At 40.8% G+C, this 15827-nt stretch overlaps 1 pseudogene; it reads right to left on the reverse strand.

Moving 5' to 3' along the window:
* Window positions 1-2668: 2668 nt before the first annotated feature.
* LOC101116295 (GTPase IMAP family member 7-like) lies at window positions 2669-3539 on the reverse strand (annotated as a pseudogene).
* Window positions 3540-15827: the final 12288 nt, after the last annotated feature.

Genomic DNA, 15827 nt, shown 5'->3' on the forward strand with positions numbered 1-15827 from the left:
TGTGGGTAAAATTTTCCCAGAGATTTCAACAGTCACATGAGACTTTCCTGCTGTCAGGGGATTGAAAAAAACAAACAAACAACAACAACAACAAAAAAAAAACAATAAAAATCAGGGAATGTGTTCAAATAGAAAAAGAAGTAGGTATGATAAGATGTATCCACCAGGATTCTAGCAGAAAAAAAGATGGTCTGTAGTGATATTTGAAGCTGAGTCTAGTGAAGAGGCTTCCTATGAGCGATGGATACAAGGTTTGGAAATGACAAGGGAGAGGTCCAGTAACAGTGAGGAAATTGTATCAGTACCCAAACTGGTGAACAAAGGTGGAATCCAGAAGGAGAGTTGGGTGAAGAGATCTCAAGGAGAGGAGCTATTACCTTCAACTTAGGGTAGCAACTACTCAGAGGTGACCTTGCAGGGAGAGAGGCCGGAGAACAGATATACTGATCTTGCTTTTCTACCTTCAAGAGATCTCCTGCTTGGATTTCCTTTAGCAGAAACCAAGCAGAGGACAGACAGCAAGAGATCTCACTGATGTAGTCCACGCAGAATAGCTTCCCAGGCAACAAGTTAGATTGAAGGGGAGAAGGGAGTGAAGTGTAAATGTGCAGAGGCAAACGAAAACTATTTGATAGAGAAGACATTTTTATACTACAGTTAGGAGCATTTGAAGTTAGGACAGTACCTTAAAAGAGGGAGAGAGCCCACTGGTGGGGTTGGACCCATGGCTTGTGAAAGTTTCCTAGTTGGGAAAACTTATGCCTCTGCTCTGGTGGATGAAACTGGACTTTGTCTCTCTGAAGGGCAGTGCTGTGTCTAGCAGTGTGTGTTCAGGTGTCTATGGGCTTGATATGGCTTTGGGCAGTCCTTTTGCTAATGGTCAGGGTTGTGTTTCTGTTTTGCAAATGGTTTGGCGTGAAGTGTCCAGGACTGGAGGTTTTGGGTCTTTGGGTGGGCCTGGGTCTTAGCATTGATATGGAGGTTTTGGGAGAGCTCCTGTCGATTAATGTTCCATTAGCAAATGTGCTGTTTGATGCAGAGACCTCAAATCCCTAGGTTGTGCTCTGTGACAACCAACAGGGGTGGAAGGGGGGTTCAAGAGGGAGGGGACATATGTGTACCTATCACTGATTCATGTTGATATATGGCAGGAACCAACATAATACTGGAAAGCAATTTCTTCCAATTAAAAAAATAAAACAAAGCTGTCTAAAAAGATCAAACTGGTGCCTTTGAAAGACCTTTTACCTTAAAAGCAAGCAAGTAGGAATTAAAATTCAGCTCTATTGATCACTAGGCAAGCATTCAAATGGCTCTAGTCAAATTACTTATATTCCTGAGACTCACTGTCATCTTTTCCATAGGGTTGTTATCAGAATTAATTTAAATAAAATGACATATAAAATATTTTTGTATAGAAGAACAGTCATGTTAATCTATACTATACTTGAATGGCATTGACAGAAAAAAATGAGATATATTTAATAGCAGAAAGAGGAGAGGAAAAAAACAAGAGAATTTGCCAACTTCCACATCTCCATGAACCACAGAATAATGGTGCCGGAGAAGCCCATAGTTCACAAACTTCTCACAGGTGTGGATTGAAATAACACAGCAGATATTACATCAGTGGGGCCTACACTTAACATAGGCAAGGTTTCTTATTTGAATTTTCCCAAATTGAATCTTTGAACTCTACAAAATGTATCATTACCTGGTTATGTCAATTTCATAAACTCTTGAAATCTTGGTATGGTGCAGGACAGGTAGGAGCTAGTGGTGCTGGAGAATGAGCTGGGAAGATATTCAATTCCGGTTAACTCTCACTGCATTGATTTCCCAGATGATGCTAGTAGTAAAGAACCCCCCCCCCCCACAACCCCCCACCAATGTATGAGATGTAAGTGATGTGGGTTTGATCCCTGGGTCAGGAAGATCCCCTGGAGGATGGCATGGCAACCCACTCCAATATTCTTGCCTGGAGAATCCCACAGACAGAGGAGCCTGGTGGGCTAAAGCTCACGGGGTTGCAAAGAGTCGGACAGGACTGGAGCAACTTAGCATGTGAGCATGCAGCCCTCACTGCGTAACAAACCATCCCAAAACATAGTGGCTTAAAACAATAGCCATCGTTTATTTTTCTCATGAATCTGCAATTTGGGCAGGACCCCATGGGGATGGCTCATCTTTGCTCTTTGCAGTTTCATCAGTTGGCAGCTGGAGAATCCACTCTGTGTTGCCTCATTTGCAAAGCCAGCAAGCTGATTCTGGATGCAGATGAAATATCAGCCCAGGGAGTGGATCAGTGACTTCAGGCCCTCATCATGGGGGCGACTTGGGCTTCTACTCAGGTTGCCTCACAACAGGATGGGCAAATTCCGAGGGTAACCATCGTAGAAGAGCAAGGAGGCATTTTCCCTATCTAATCTTAGAAGTCACATGGTGTTGCTTCAACCACCCACTATTTATCAAAGTGGTCACAAAGTCCCTCCAATTCCAAGGTAGGGCATAGACCCATAGCTCAAGGGAGAGAGATCATATGAAGAAGTCAGAATGTAAGAAGTCAGAAAATATGGTTTTAACAATCTTTGGAAACTATAAACTACAGTATTAACAAGTTATAGTAAAATGAGGAGTAAAAATAAAATTTATACTACCACAACTTGGGTCATATTTTTGAAAGCATATTTTTAATCATGTTGAATGCAGTTTGGAATATATTCATCTCAGCTTGTTCCCTTAGGTTTTTCATTCATTCATCATGCTTCCACATTAGCAATTTTATTTGTTTCTCCTTTTCTTCTGGTGGTTTATGGGCATATTCCTTTTCTACTAGTTTAATTTTGTTTTGTAAATCATCAGCATAGATTTTCTTCAAGTGTTCCTCCTGCTGTCTCAGCTTTTGGTCTATGTTCTTGTAAATGGGGTCAGAAAAGTAAGCCCCCTGGTTGTTCTGCACCATCTTGTCTATCAGCTCCACCAGCTCCTGCACTTGAGCTTCCTTCTCAGCCTGCTCTGTTTGTGCTGTTACTGATGGCACAGCGGCAGTCTCCACACTCCTGGAGGAGGCTTCATAGGTTTACATCTGCCTCCTTCAAAAAGTCGCTCAGGCTCTGGTCGCCCAGTTCATCTCTGCAAGTGAATAAGATGATCATATACTTCATGGCTGCTTTCCCAAACATATCCTTGACCAACGCCATGGTTTGCTGCTCTTCCTGTGTGTGGCGGCCCAGCCTCAGGACCAAGATGATGGCGTGAGGCCCAGGACAGGAGGCGAGGACACATTGGCTGATTTCCCGGCAGATGGTGTTCAGGCTCCCCTTGGTATCAAAGAGCTCTGGAGAGTCAACAACGAGATGGTCTCTCTCCTTCCATTTTGGGATGCTTTCTGACAAGTTTTGGTAACAGCTTCCAGAGAAATCCTAGAGTTGAATACATTTTCCCCGAGGATGGTGTTTGCAGTCGCACTTTTCCCACTTCCGGTCTTCCCGACCAGCATGATCCTCAGAGCATTGTTTGGCGTGGCAGCCATGTTTATATCAAGAGACTCAGGCGCAGGCACCCGCACCACATTAGTAAAAGGAAGGAGAGGGGGAGAAGGGTCAATTTAGGTAAGCAGGAACCATTTCCAACTGTCTTTTTTTTTCTTCTTCTTCTTTTCCTCCCTGAAAGTTTCTAATATTCTCTTATGCATATTGACCCGGGTAGAGACAGCAAATTTAAACAGTTCAATTGTTATTGAAGAAATAACCAAGTAGAGTATCTCCACAAAAGTGTCAGGTCTTGATGGTTTCATAGGGCACTCACTGAAACCTTTAAAGATCTCACAATCTCCGTGCTATTCAGACTATTCCTGATCACATAGCAATGAAGGGAAATGTTCAGTTTTTTCTATGAAGCGAGTGTAATGTTGATTCCAAAAGCTAACAAAGATTTCACAATAAATAAAGCTATAGACATGTCTCATGTGTAAATATTGATACAAGAGTCCTAAATAAATTATTGTGAAAAGCAGTATCACATGAGTAAGTATGATTGTCAGATATACTAGGGTGATTGAACATGAGGATTTTGATTGTTATAATACATCCCATCAAGAGATTAAGAAGAAAAAGAAATATTTGGCCAAATTCAATCCTGATTCATGTTTAAAGCAGTTTATCAAATTTAAATTAATTGATTCCTCTTTAACATGATTGTGTATATATATATATATATAATAATAAAAAATTTTTGTTACTGCTTTTTTTTTTCATGCAACTAAAATTGTTGTTTGGCCACTAAGTTGTGTCAAACTCTTTTGTGACCCCATTTATTGTAGCCTGCCTGGCTCCTCTGTCCATGGCATTACCCAGGCAAGAATACTAGAGTGGTTTCTCATTTCCTTCTCCAGAGGATCTTACAGACCCAGGGATCAAACCCAAGCCTCCTGCATTGGCAGGTGGATTCTTTGCCATTGAGCCACGTGGGAAACTCAGCAACTAAAGCAGTTGATTATAAAATTTATTTGAATGAAGGAAAAGAAATTAGCCTGGGCAATCAAGCCAAAAAAAAAAAAATGAGGTAAGACTAGCTTTGCCAGATAGTAGAATATAGCAGTTTCTATAATTAAAGCAGTATGATATTGGTGCATGGATAGACAGAACAGTGAAACAAAAACAGAAAATTCAAATATAAGCCAAGTTGATCACACAACATTCATTTATATTCAAATCATTTACATTATGCTGTATTTATATTCAGTAAGGTAGCATCTCACATCAATGTGAAGAAAGACAGACTAATAAGGAACACTGAGATAACCATAAAGAAAAAATAAAACTGCGTCTATTTCTTCTTGCTGTTCAACTTCGAAATAGATCAGAAATTTAAATGTAGAAAAAGTTAATCCATATAAATAATAGAAGAAACATGAGTAAATCTTTGTAACCTAGGTATAGGTAAAATATTTATAAGATTTGGAATAGAGTAAGGTTGTGTGAAAATTGATTAGTCATGTATGACTCTTTGCGATCCCATGGACTATACCACCCATGGAATTCTCCAGGCTAGAATACTGGGGTGGGTAACCTTTCCCTTCTCCAGGTTATCTCCCCAAAACCAGGGATTGAACCCAGGTCTCCCACATTGGAGGTGGATTCTTTACGAGCTGAGCCACAGGGAAGCCCAGAGTAAGGAAAGAGACTTCTAAATTTGATTACATGATAATTAAACAGATATTGTGGGGATATATACATTAAAACACAAATGTCAAACCGGGGGGGGGGGGTGGAAATTTCCTGCTTATATAAAAGAAGGGCCATTTCCCTTTTATACAAATAATATCTCTACAAATGGTCAATAAGCACATGAAAAGATGCTCAGCATCACTAACTACTCAAGAAAGGCAATCAAAAATACCTTGCTATATCACCTCACAGAAGTCAGAATTGCCACCATCAAAAAGTCTACAAATAATGCTGGAGAGAGTGTGGAGAAAGGGAAACCCTCCTCCACTGTTGGTAGAAACAAAATTGGTATAGTCTCTATGAAGAACAGTATGGAAGATCCACAAAAAACTAGAAGTAGAGTTGCCATATGATCCAGCAATCCAACTCTGGGGAATATTATCCAGATAAAGCTCTAATTTGAAAAGATACATGCAGCCTTATGTTCATAGTAGCACTATTTACAATAGCCCAGACATGGAAACAACCTAATTGTCCATCTACAGATGAATGTGTAAAGAACTGTGGTTTGTATATACAACGGGATATTACTCAGCCATAAAATAGAATGAAATAATGTCATTTGCAGCAACATGGATGAAATGAGATGTTTTCACATTGAGTGAAGTAAGTCAGAAAAAAACAAATATTATATGGTACAATTTATATGTAAAATCTAAAAAAATAAATGACCTTATTTACTAAACAGAAGCAGACTCACTGACACAGAAAACACACTTATGATTACCAAATAGGAAAGTCAGCCGCTGCTGCTCCTGTTGCTAAGTTGCTTCAGTTGTGTCTGACTCTGTGTGACACCATAGATGGCAGCCCACCAGGCTCCCCCGCCGCTGGGATTCTCCAGGCAAGAACACTGGAGTGGGTTGCCATGTCCTTCTCCAATGCATGAAAGTGAAAGTGAAGATGCTCAGTCGTGTCTGACTCTCAGTGACCCCATGGACTGCAGCCTACCAGGCTCCTCTGTCCCTGGGATTCTCCAGGCAAGAGTACTGGGAAAAGGTATAAATTAGGAGTATCGGATTTATGGATACATATCACTATATATTGGAGAAGGAAATGGCAACCCACTCCAGTATTCTTGCCTGGAGAATCCCATGGACGGAGGAGTTTGGTGGGCTACAGTCCACGGGTCGCAAAAAGTCAGACACAACTGAGCAACTTCACTTACACTTCACCACTATATATGGAAACATACCACTAATTTCCCTGAAGGCTCAGATGGTAAAGCATCTATCTACAATGTGAGAGACCTGCATTCTATCCCTGGTTTGGGAAGATTCCCTGGAGAAGGAAATGGCAACCCACTCCAGTACTCTTGCCTTGAAAATCCCATGGACGGAGGAGCTTGGTGCAGGCTACTATCCATGGGGTCGCAAAGAGTCAGGCGCGACTAAGCAACTTCACTTTCACCACTATATATTCCTTGTGGCTCAGCGGGTAAAGAATCTGCCTGCAATGTGCAAGACCTGGGCTCGATCCCTGGGTAAGGAAGATACCCTGGAAAAGGGAAAGACTACCCACTCCAGTATTCTGGCCTAGAGAATTCCATGGACTACAGAAGAACTGTACAAAAAAGATCTTCACAACTCAGATCATCATGATGGTGTGATCACTCAACTAGAGCCAGACATCCTGGAATGTGAAGTCAAGTGGGCCTTAGAAAGCATCACTACAAACAAAGCTAGTAGAGGTGATGGAATTCCAGTTGAGCTATTTCAAATCCTGAAAGATGATGCTGTGAAAGTGCTGCACTCAATATGCCAGCAAATTTGGAAAACTCAGCAGTGCCCACAGGACTGGAAAAGGTCAGTTTTCATTCCAAAGAAAGGCAATGGCAAAGAATGCTCAAACTACCGCACAATTGCACTCATCTCACATGCTAGCAAAGTAATGCTTAAAATTCTCCAAGCCAGGCTTCAACAATATGTGAACTGTGAACTTCCAGATGTTCAAGCTGGATTTAGAAAAAGCAGAGGAACCAGAGATCAAGTTGCCAACATCCATTGGATCATGGAAAAAGCAAGAGAGTTCCAGAAACACATCTATTTCTGCTTTATTGACTATGTCAAAGCCTTTGACTGTGAGGATCACAATAAACTGTGGGAAATTCTGAAAGAGATGGGAATACCAGACCACCTGACCTGCCTCCTGAGAAACGTGTATGCAGGTGAGGAAGCAACAGTTGGAACTGAACATGAAACAATAGACTGGTTCCAAATGGGAAAAGGAGTAGGTCAAGGCTGTATATTGTCACTGTGCTTATTTAACTTCTATGCAGAGTACATCATGAGAAACGCTGGGCTGGAGGAAATACAAGCTGGAGTCAGGATTGCTGGGAGAAATATCAATAACCTCAGATATGCAGATGATACCACCCTTATAGCAGAAAGTGAAGAAGAACTAAAGAGGCTCTTGATGAAAGAGGAAGAGTGAAAATGGAGAGTGAAAGAGGAGAGTGAAAATATTGGCTTAAAGCTCAACATTCAGAAAACTAAGGTCATGGGCATCTGGTCCCATCACTTCATGGCAAATAGATGGAGAAAAAGTGGAAACAATGGCTGATTTTATTTTTCTAGGCTCCAAAATCACTGCAGATAGTGATTGCAGCCACGAAATTAAAAGATGCTTCACAAAGTGTTGGACACGACTAAGCGACTGAACTGAACTGGACTGAACTCCTTGGAAGGAAAGTTATGACCAATCCAAAGAGCATATTAAAAAGCAGAGACATTACTTTGCCAAAAAAGGTTTGTCTAGACAAGGCTATGGTTTTTCCAGTAGTCATATATGGATGTGAGAGTTGGACTATAAAGAAAGCTGAGCACCAAAGTATTGATGTTTTTGAACTGTGGTGTTGGAGAAGACTCTTGAGGGTCCCTTGGACTTCAAGGAGGTCCATCCAGTCCATCCTAAAGGATATCAGTCCTGGGTGTTCATTGGAAGGACTGATGTTGAAGCTGAAACTCCAATACTTTGGCCACCTGATGGGAAGAGCTGACTCATTTGTAAAGATCCTGATACTGGGAAAGATTGAGGGCAGGAAGAGAAGGGGATGACAGAGGATGAGACGGTCTGATGGCATCACCGACTAGATGGACATGTGTTTGGGTAGACTCTGGGAGTTGGTGATGGATAGGGAAGCCTGGTGTGCTGTGGTTCATGGAGTCGCAAAGAGTCGCATACGAGTGAGTGACTTTCACTCACCACTATATATAAAGTACATGAGCAACAAGGATTTAGTGTATAGTAAAAGGAACTATATTCAAAATTTTGTAATAAATATAATGGAAAAGAATCAGAAGTGTATATATATATATATATACATATATATACATATATATATATATATGCTGCTAAGTCACGTCAGTCTTGTCCGACTCTGTGCGACCCCATAGACAGCAGCCCAACAGGCTCCTCTGTCCCTGGGATTCTCCAGGCAAGAACACTGGAACACTGGAGTGGGTTGCCATTTCCTTCTCCAATACAGGAAAGTGAAAGTGAAAGTGAAGTCGCTCAGTCGTGTCCGACTCTTAGAGACCCCATGGACTGTAGCCTACCAGGCTCCTCCATCCCTGGGAACCTCCAGGATAGAGTACTGGAGTGGGGTGCCATTGCCTTCTTCATATAAATATATATATACATATACATATATATATATACTTATACATATATAACTAAATCACTTTGCTGCAATTATAGTAAATCGACTGTCAGTTCAGTTCAGTTCAGTTGCTCAGTCGTGTCCTACTCTTTACGACCCCATGAATCACAGTATGCCAGGCCTCCCTGTCTATCACCAACTCCTGGAGTTCACTCAGACTCACATCCATCGAGTCAGTGATGCCATCCAGCCATCTCATCCTCGGTCGTCCCCTTCTCCTCCTGCCCCCAATCCCTCCCAGCATCAGAGTCGTTTGCAATGAGTCAACTCTTTGCATGAGGTGGCCAAGGTACTGGAGTTTCAGCTTTAGCATCATTCCTTCCAAACAAATCCTAGGGCTGATCTCCTTCAGAATGGACTGGTTGGATCTCTTCGCAGTCCATGGGACTCTCAAGAGTCTTCTCCAACACCACAGTTCAAAAACATCAATTCTTCGGTGCTCAGCCTTCTTCACATGACCACTGGAAAAACCATAGCCTTGACTAGATGGGCCGTAGTCGGCAAAGTAATGTATCTGCTTTTGAATATGCTATCTAGGTTGGCCATAACTTTTCTTACAAGGAGTAAGCGTCTTTTAATTTCATGGCTACAGTCACCATCTGCAGTAATTTTGGAGCCCCCAAAAATAAAGTCTGACACTGTTTCCACTGTTTCCCATCTATTTCCCATGAAGTGATGGGACCGGATGCCATGATCTTTGTTTTCTGAATGTTGAGCTTTAAGCCAACTTTTTCACTCTCCACTTTCACATTCATCAAGAGGCTTTTTAGTTCCTCTTCACTTTCTGCCATAAGGGTGGGGTCATCTGCATATCTGAGGTTATTGATATTTCTCCCTGCAATCTTGATTTCAGCTTGTGTTTCTTATGATGAAGAAATACAGTCCAGCATTTCTCATGATGGACTCTGCATAGAAGTTAAATAAGCAGGGTGACAATATACAGTCTTGACGTACTCCTTTTCCTATTTGGAAAAAGTCTCTTGTTCCATGTCCAGTTGTAACTGTTGCTTCCTGACCTGCATACAGATTTCTCAAGAGGCAGGTCAAGTGGTCTGGTATTCCCATCTCTTTCAGAATTTTCCACAGTTTATTGTGATCCACACAGTCAAAGGCTTTGGCATAGTCAATAAAGCAGAAATAGATGTGTTTCTGGAACTCTCTTGCTTTTTCCATGATCCAGTGGATGCTGGAAATTTGATCTCTGGTTCCTCTGCCTTTTCTAAAACCAGCTTGAACATCTGGAAGTTCACGGTTCATGTATTGCTGAAGCCTGGCTTGGAGAATTTTGAGCATTACTTTGCTAGCATGTGAGATGAGTGCAATTGTGTGGTAGTTTGAGCATTCTTTGGCATTGCCTTTCTTTGGGATTGGAATGAAAACTGACCTTTTCCAGTCCTGTGGCCACTGCTGAGTTTTCCACGTTTGCTAGCATATTGAGTACAGCACTTTCACAGCATCATCTTTCAAGATTTGAAATAGCTCAACTGTAATTCCATCACCTCTACTAGCTTTGTTCGTAGTGATGCTTTCTAAAGCCCGGTTGACTTCACATTCCAGGATGTCTGGCTCTAGATGAGTGGTCACACCATCGTGATTATCTGGGTCGTGAAGATCTTTTTTGTACAGTTCTTCTGTGTATTCTTGCCACCTCTTCTTAATATCTTCTGCTTCTGTTAGGTCCATACCATTTCTGTCCTTTATCGAGCCCATCTTTGCATGAAATGTTCCCTTGGTATCTCTAATTTTCTTGAAGAAATCTCTAGTCTTTCCCATTCTGTTCTTTTCCTCTATTTCTTTGCATTGATCGCTGAGGAAGGCTTTCTTATCTCTTCTTGCTATTCTTTGGAAATGTGCTTTCAGATGCTTATATCTTTCTTTTTCCCCTTTGCTTTTTGCCTCTCTTCTTTTCACAGCTATTTATAAGGCCTCCCCAGATATCCATTTTGCTTTTTTGCATTTCTTTTCCATAGCTATACTTCAATAAAAATATTTTAGAAAACAAACAACATCTGAAAGTAGAGAAACAGAAGACCAATAGCTTATTAGAAAATGGAATAAGAGATATGAATGAACAAGTTCATGAATAAATGTAAATATCCTTTGAATATATTAAAAGATATCAACATTCGCTCATAGAAAAATATATCAAAACATAGAAAATCATAAAATTAATTAATTAATTAAAGTTATACTATGATGCTATTTCTCACATACACGTTTGGGAAAATTAAAGTTTCTTCGCATAATCTCTTGGTAAAAAGGTATAGGGGAGGGACTCCCTGGTGGCCCAGTGGTTAAGAATCCACCTTGCAATTCTGGGGATGCAGGTTCCACCCCTGGTTGGGGAACTAAGATCCCACATGCTATGGAGCAAATAATCCCACCACAACCAGAGAGACCACGTGTCCCAAGGAAAGATCCCACATGAGGCAACAAAGATCCACATGCTGCAACTAAGACCCAACACAGGCAAATAGATAGATAACTATTTAAAGACAAAAGGTTTAGGGAAGACAGGTCCTCTCCTGCATGAGTGTTGGGAAGAGAAAAACAGTCTAAAAGAACCAGAGAAGAAGTTAGCAAGAACTTGCAGTGGTACATATGCATTTATTCTTTGATTATCAATCACAATTTTAGGACTTATCCCAAAGGTACACTGACAAAAATAAAATAAACAAATAAAAAAGAGAGAAAGAAAGAAAATTATGCAGAAGGCTGTTAACTGCACCACTGTTTGAAACCTCAAAAGACCTGATTGAATTAACTAAAGTATATTCACACAGTGAAGTGCTAGCCAACTGTAAAAAGGACTGAAGTATCTTTATATCCCCGTATGGAGACATCTGTAGACTACATCATTAAGCAAAAAAAGCAAAGTGAAGAAAATAATGTACAGTTACTAGCATCACTCTAACAAGGAGGAATGTGACCTACATGTATAAATGTGATATATGTGTTTTTCATTCATCTGTAGAAGCAATGGCAGAATAATCTGAAACTGAAACAAATAATAAGTTACTTAGATGGGGATGGGAAAAAGAGGAAGGAGGGCATAGGATATACGTTGGGAACTAGACTTGTTGGGATATACTTACATTTCATAGATTTGATCTTCAGCTCAGTTCAGTTCAATCACTCAGTCATGTCCAACTCTTTGTGACCCCATGAACTGCAGCCTGCCAGGTGTCCCTGTCTATCACTACCTCGAGGAGTTTACTCAAACTAATGTCCATTTAGTCGGTGATACCATCCAACCATCTCATCCTCTGCCATCCCCTTCTCCTCCCATCCTCAATCTTTCCCAGCATCAGGGTCTTTTCAAATGAGTCAGTTCTTCCCATCAGGTGGCCTAAGTATTGGAGTTTCAACTTCAACATCAGTCCTTCCAATGAGCATTCAAGACTGATCTCCTTTAGGATGGACTGGTTGGATTTCCTTGCAGTCCAAGGGACTCCCAAGAGTCTTCTCCAACACCACAGTTCAAAAGCACCAATTCGTTGGCACTCAGCTTTCTTTATAGTCCAACTCTCACATCCATATATGACTACTGGAAAAACCATAGCCTTGACTAGACGGACCTTTTTTGGCAAAGTAATGTCTCTGCTTTTTATTATGCTGTCTTGGTTGGTCATAATTTTTCTTCCAAGGAGTAAGCATCTTTTAATTTTATGGCTGAAGTCACCATCCCCTAAAATAAAGTCTGCCACTGTTTCCACTGTTTCCCCATCTATTTTCCATGAAGTGATGGGACCGGATGCCATGATCTTTGTTTTCTGAATGTTGAACTTTAAGCCAACTTTTTCACTTTCCTCTTTCACTTTCATCAAGAGGATCTTTAGCTTCTCTTCACTCTGGGCTATAAGGGTGGTGTCATCTGCATATCTGAGATTATTGATAGTTCTCACTGCAATCTTGATTCCAGTTTGTGCTTCATCCAGCCCAGCGTTTCTCATGATGTACTCTGCATAGAAGTTAAATAAGCACAGTGACAATATACAGCCTTGACATGCTCCTTTTCCTATTTGGAACCAGTCTGTTGTTCCATGTCCAGTTCTAACTGTTGCTTCCTCACCTGCATACAGGTTTCTCAGGAGGCAGATCAGGTGGTCTGGTATTCCCATCTCTTTCAGAATTTTCCAGTTTTTTGTGATCCACACAGTCAAAGGCTTTGACATAGTCAATAAAGCAGAAATAGATGTTTTTCTGGAACTCTCTTGCTTTTTCCATGATCCAGTGGATGTTGGCAGTTTGATGTCTGGTTCCTCTGGTTTTTCTAAATCCAGCTTGAACATCTGGGAGTTTACGGTTAATGTAAGCTAATGTAGCAGAGTTGAAAGAGATATATCATGCATCAGTTAAGTATCTGAAACCTACAGCAACTATAATATCACACAAAGTGGCTTCAGAATGATCCTATGTCTATATCAGGGCTAAAGGAGGACCCTTCATCTTGGTAAATAGGTTAGTTCATCAACAAGAGATAGTAATACTGAGTGTGATGCTCCTCATAAGTAACTGAGCTTCAAAAAATCCCAGAGAACTTCAAAATTCAAAAAGTAAAAGCTGACAGAAATAAATGGAGAAACAGGCAAATCCACAGAGTTGGAGATTTCACCACTTCTTTATCAATAACATTTATTATTTCCCTTTTTTCCCTTAAGTTGAGCACAAACAAGGGAAGAGAAATTGTATTTCATAATGCAGATTTCCTCCCATCAAATTCTGACTTGTGGTTTCATTTCCTCATTTCCCATAACCTATCCTTGAGTTGATGGATTGGGGCTGAAAATGTGCCTGAAGGAACAGAAGGAGAATGAATTCAAAGACTTAGACTGTGCTTGTAGATCCTGCATGGGGCCGGGGGCAGGGAGGGGGGGTGCTTTGTGTGTGCCATCTAAGATTTCTGGGCCTCAGTTTCCTCTTTTTTATATATATTTTAAAAAAGATAGTAATCTCTCTTCTGCCCAGAGAATAGAGCCAGAGTCCCTGAAATCACTCTGGGCAGATGGAGGTGGATGCTGTTCATGGTGCTTCAGATATGGCACCCGTGGTGCTTTCTGTGTCCTGTGAGTGTGATTCTTGTGAATCAGTTCTGTTCAGTTTCAGTTGTATCTGACTCTTTGCAGCCCCATGGACTGCAGCACGCCAGGCTTCCTTGTCCTTCCCCAACTCCCAGAGCTTGCTCATACTCATGTCCAAGAGTAGGTGATACCATCGAAACATCTCATCTTCTGTCATCCCCTTCTCCTCTAGCTTTCAGTCTTTCCTAGCATCAGGATCTTTTCCAATGAGTCAGTTCTTCACATCAGGTGGCCACAGTGTTGGAGTTTCAGCTTCAGCTGAAACTGAATATTCAAGTTTATTCAATGACTAAATATTCAATGACTATTCAAGACTGATTTCTTCTCGGATGGACTGGTTTGATCTCCTGGCAGTCCAAGGAACTCTTCAGAGTCTTCTCCAACAACACAGTTCAAAAGTATGAATTCTTTGGTGCTGAATATTCATATTTACTCAATAACTGAATATTCAATGAATATTCAAGACTGATTTCCTCTAGGATGGATTGGTTTGATCTCCTGGCAGTCCAAGGGATTATTCAGAGTCTTCTCCAACACCACAGTTCAAAAGTATCAATTCTTTGGTGCTCAGCCTTCTTAATTGTCCAACTCTCACATCTATACATGACTACTAGAAAAACCATAGCTTTGACTAGATGGACCTTTGTTGGAAATGTAATATCTCTGCTTTTTAATATGATATCTACGTTGGTCATAGCTTTTCTTCCAAGGAGCAACCATCTTTTAAATTGATGGCTGCAGTCACCATCTGCAGTGATTTTGGAGCCCACGAAAAGAAAGTTGTCACTGTTTCCATTGTTTCCCCATCTATTTGCCATGGAGTGATGGGGCTGGATATCATGATCTTAGTTTTCTGAATGTTGAGTTTTAAACCAGCTTTTTCACTTCCTCTTTCACTTTCATCAAGAGGCTCTTTAGTTCTTCACTTTCTGCCATAAGGGTGTTGTCATCTGCATATCTGAGGTTATTGATAGTTCTCCCAGCAATCTTGATTCCAGCTTGCACTTCATCCAGCCCAGCATTTTGCATGATGTACTCTGTGTATAAGTTAAATAAGCAGGGTGACAATATACAGCCTCGACGTATTCTTTTTCCAAATTGGAACCAATCAGTTGTTCCACATCTGGTTCTAACTGTTGCTTCTTGACTGGCATACAGATTTCTCAGGAGGCAGGTCAGGTGGTCTGATATTCCCATCTCTTGAAGAATTTTCCATGGTTTGTTGTGATCTAAACACTCAAAGTCTTTGGCCTAATTAGTAAAGCAGAAGTAGATGTTTTTCTGGAATTTCCTTGATTTTTCTTGCAATGGATGTAGGCAATTTGATCTCTGGTTCCTCTGCCTTTTCTAAATCCAGCTTGAACATCTTGAAGTTCATGGTTTCATGTACTGTTGAAGCCTCACTTGGAGAATTTTGAGCATTACTTTACTAGCATGTGAGATGGGTGCAATTGTGCAGTACTTTGAACATTCTTTGGCATTGCCCTTTTTTGGGATGGAGGGAACACTGACATTTTCTAGTCCTGTGGCCACTGATGAGATTTCCAAATTTGCTGGCATATTGAGTGCAGCACTTTCACAGCATCGTCTTTTAAAATTTGAAATAGCTCAGCTGGAATTCCATCACCTCCATTAGCTTTGTTCATAGTGATGCTTTCTAAGGCCCACTTGCCTTCGCATTACACCATCGTGATTATCTGGGTTGTGAAGATCTTTTTTGTATAGTTCTCCTGTGTATTCTTGCCATGTCTTCTTAATATCTTCTGTTTCTATTAGGTCCATACCATTTCTGTCCTTTATTGTGTCCATCTTTGCATGAAATGTTCCATTGGTATCTCTAATTTTCTTGAAGAGATG

The sequence above is a fragment of the Ovis aries genome, chromosome 4, assembly GCF_016772045.2.
Source record: "Ovis aries strain OAR_USU_Benz2616 breed Rambouillet chromosome 4, ARS-UI_Ramb_v3.0, whole genome shotgun sequence".
Taxonomy (NCBI): Eukaryota; Metazoa; Chordata; class Mammalia; order Artiodactyla; family Bovidae; genus Ovis; species Ovis aries.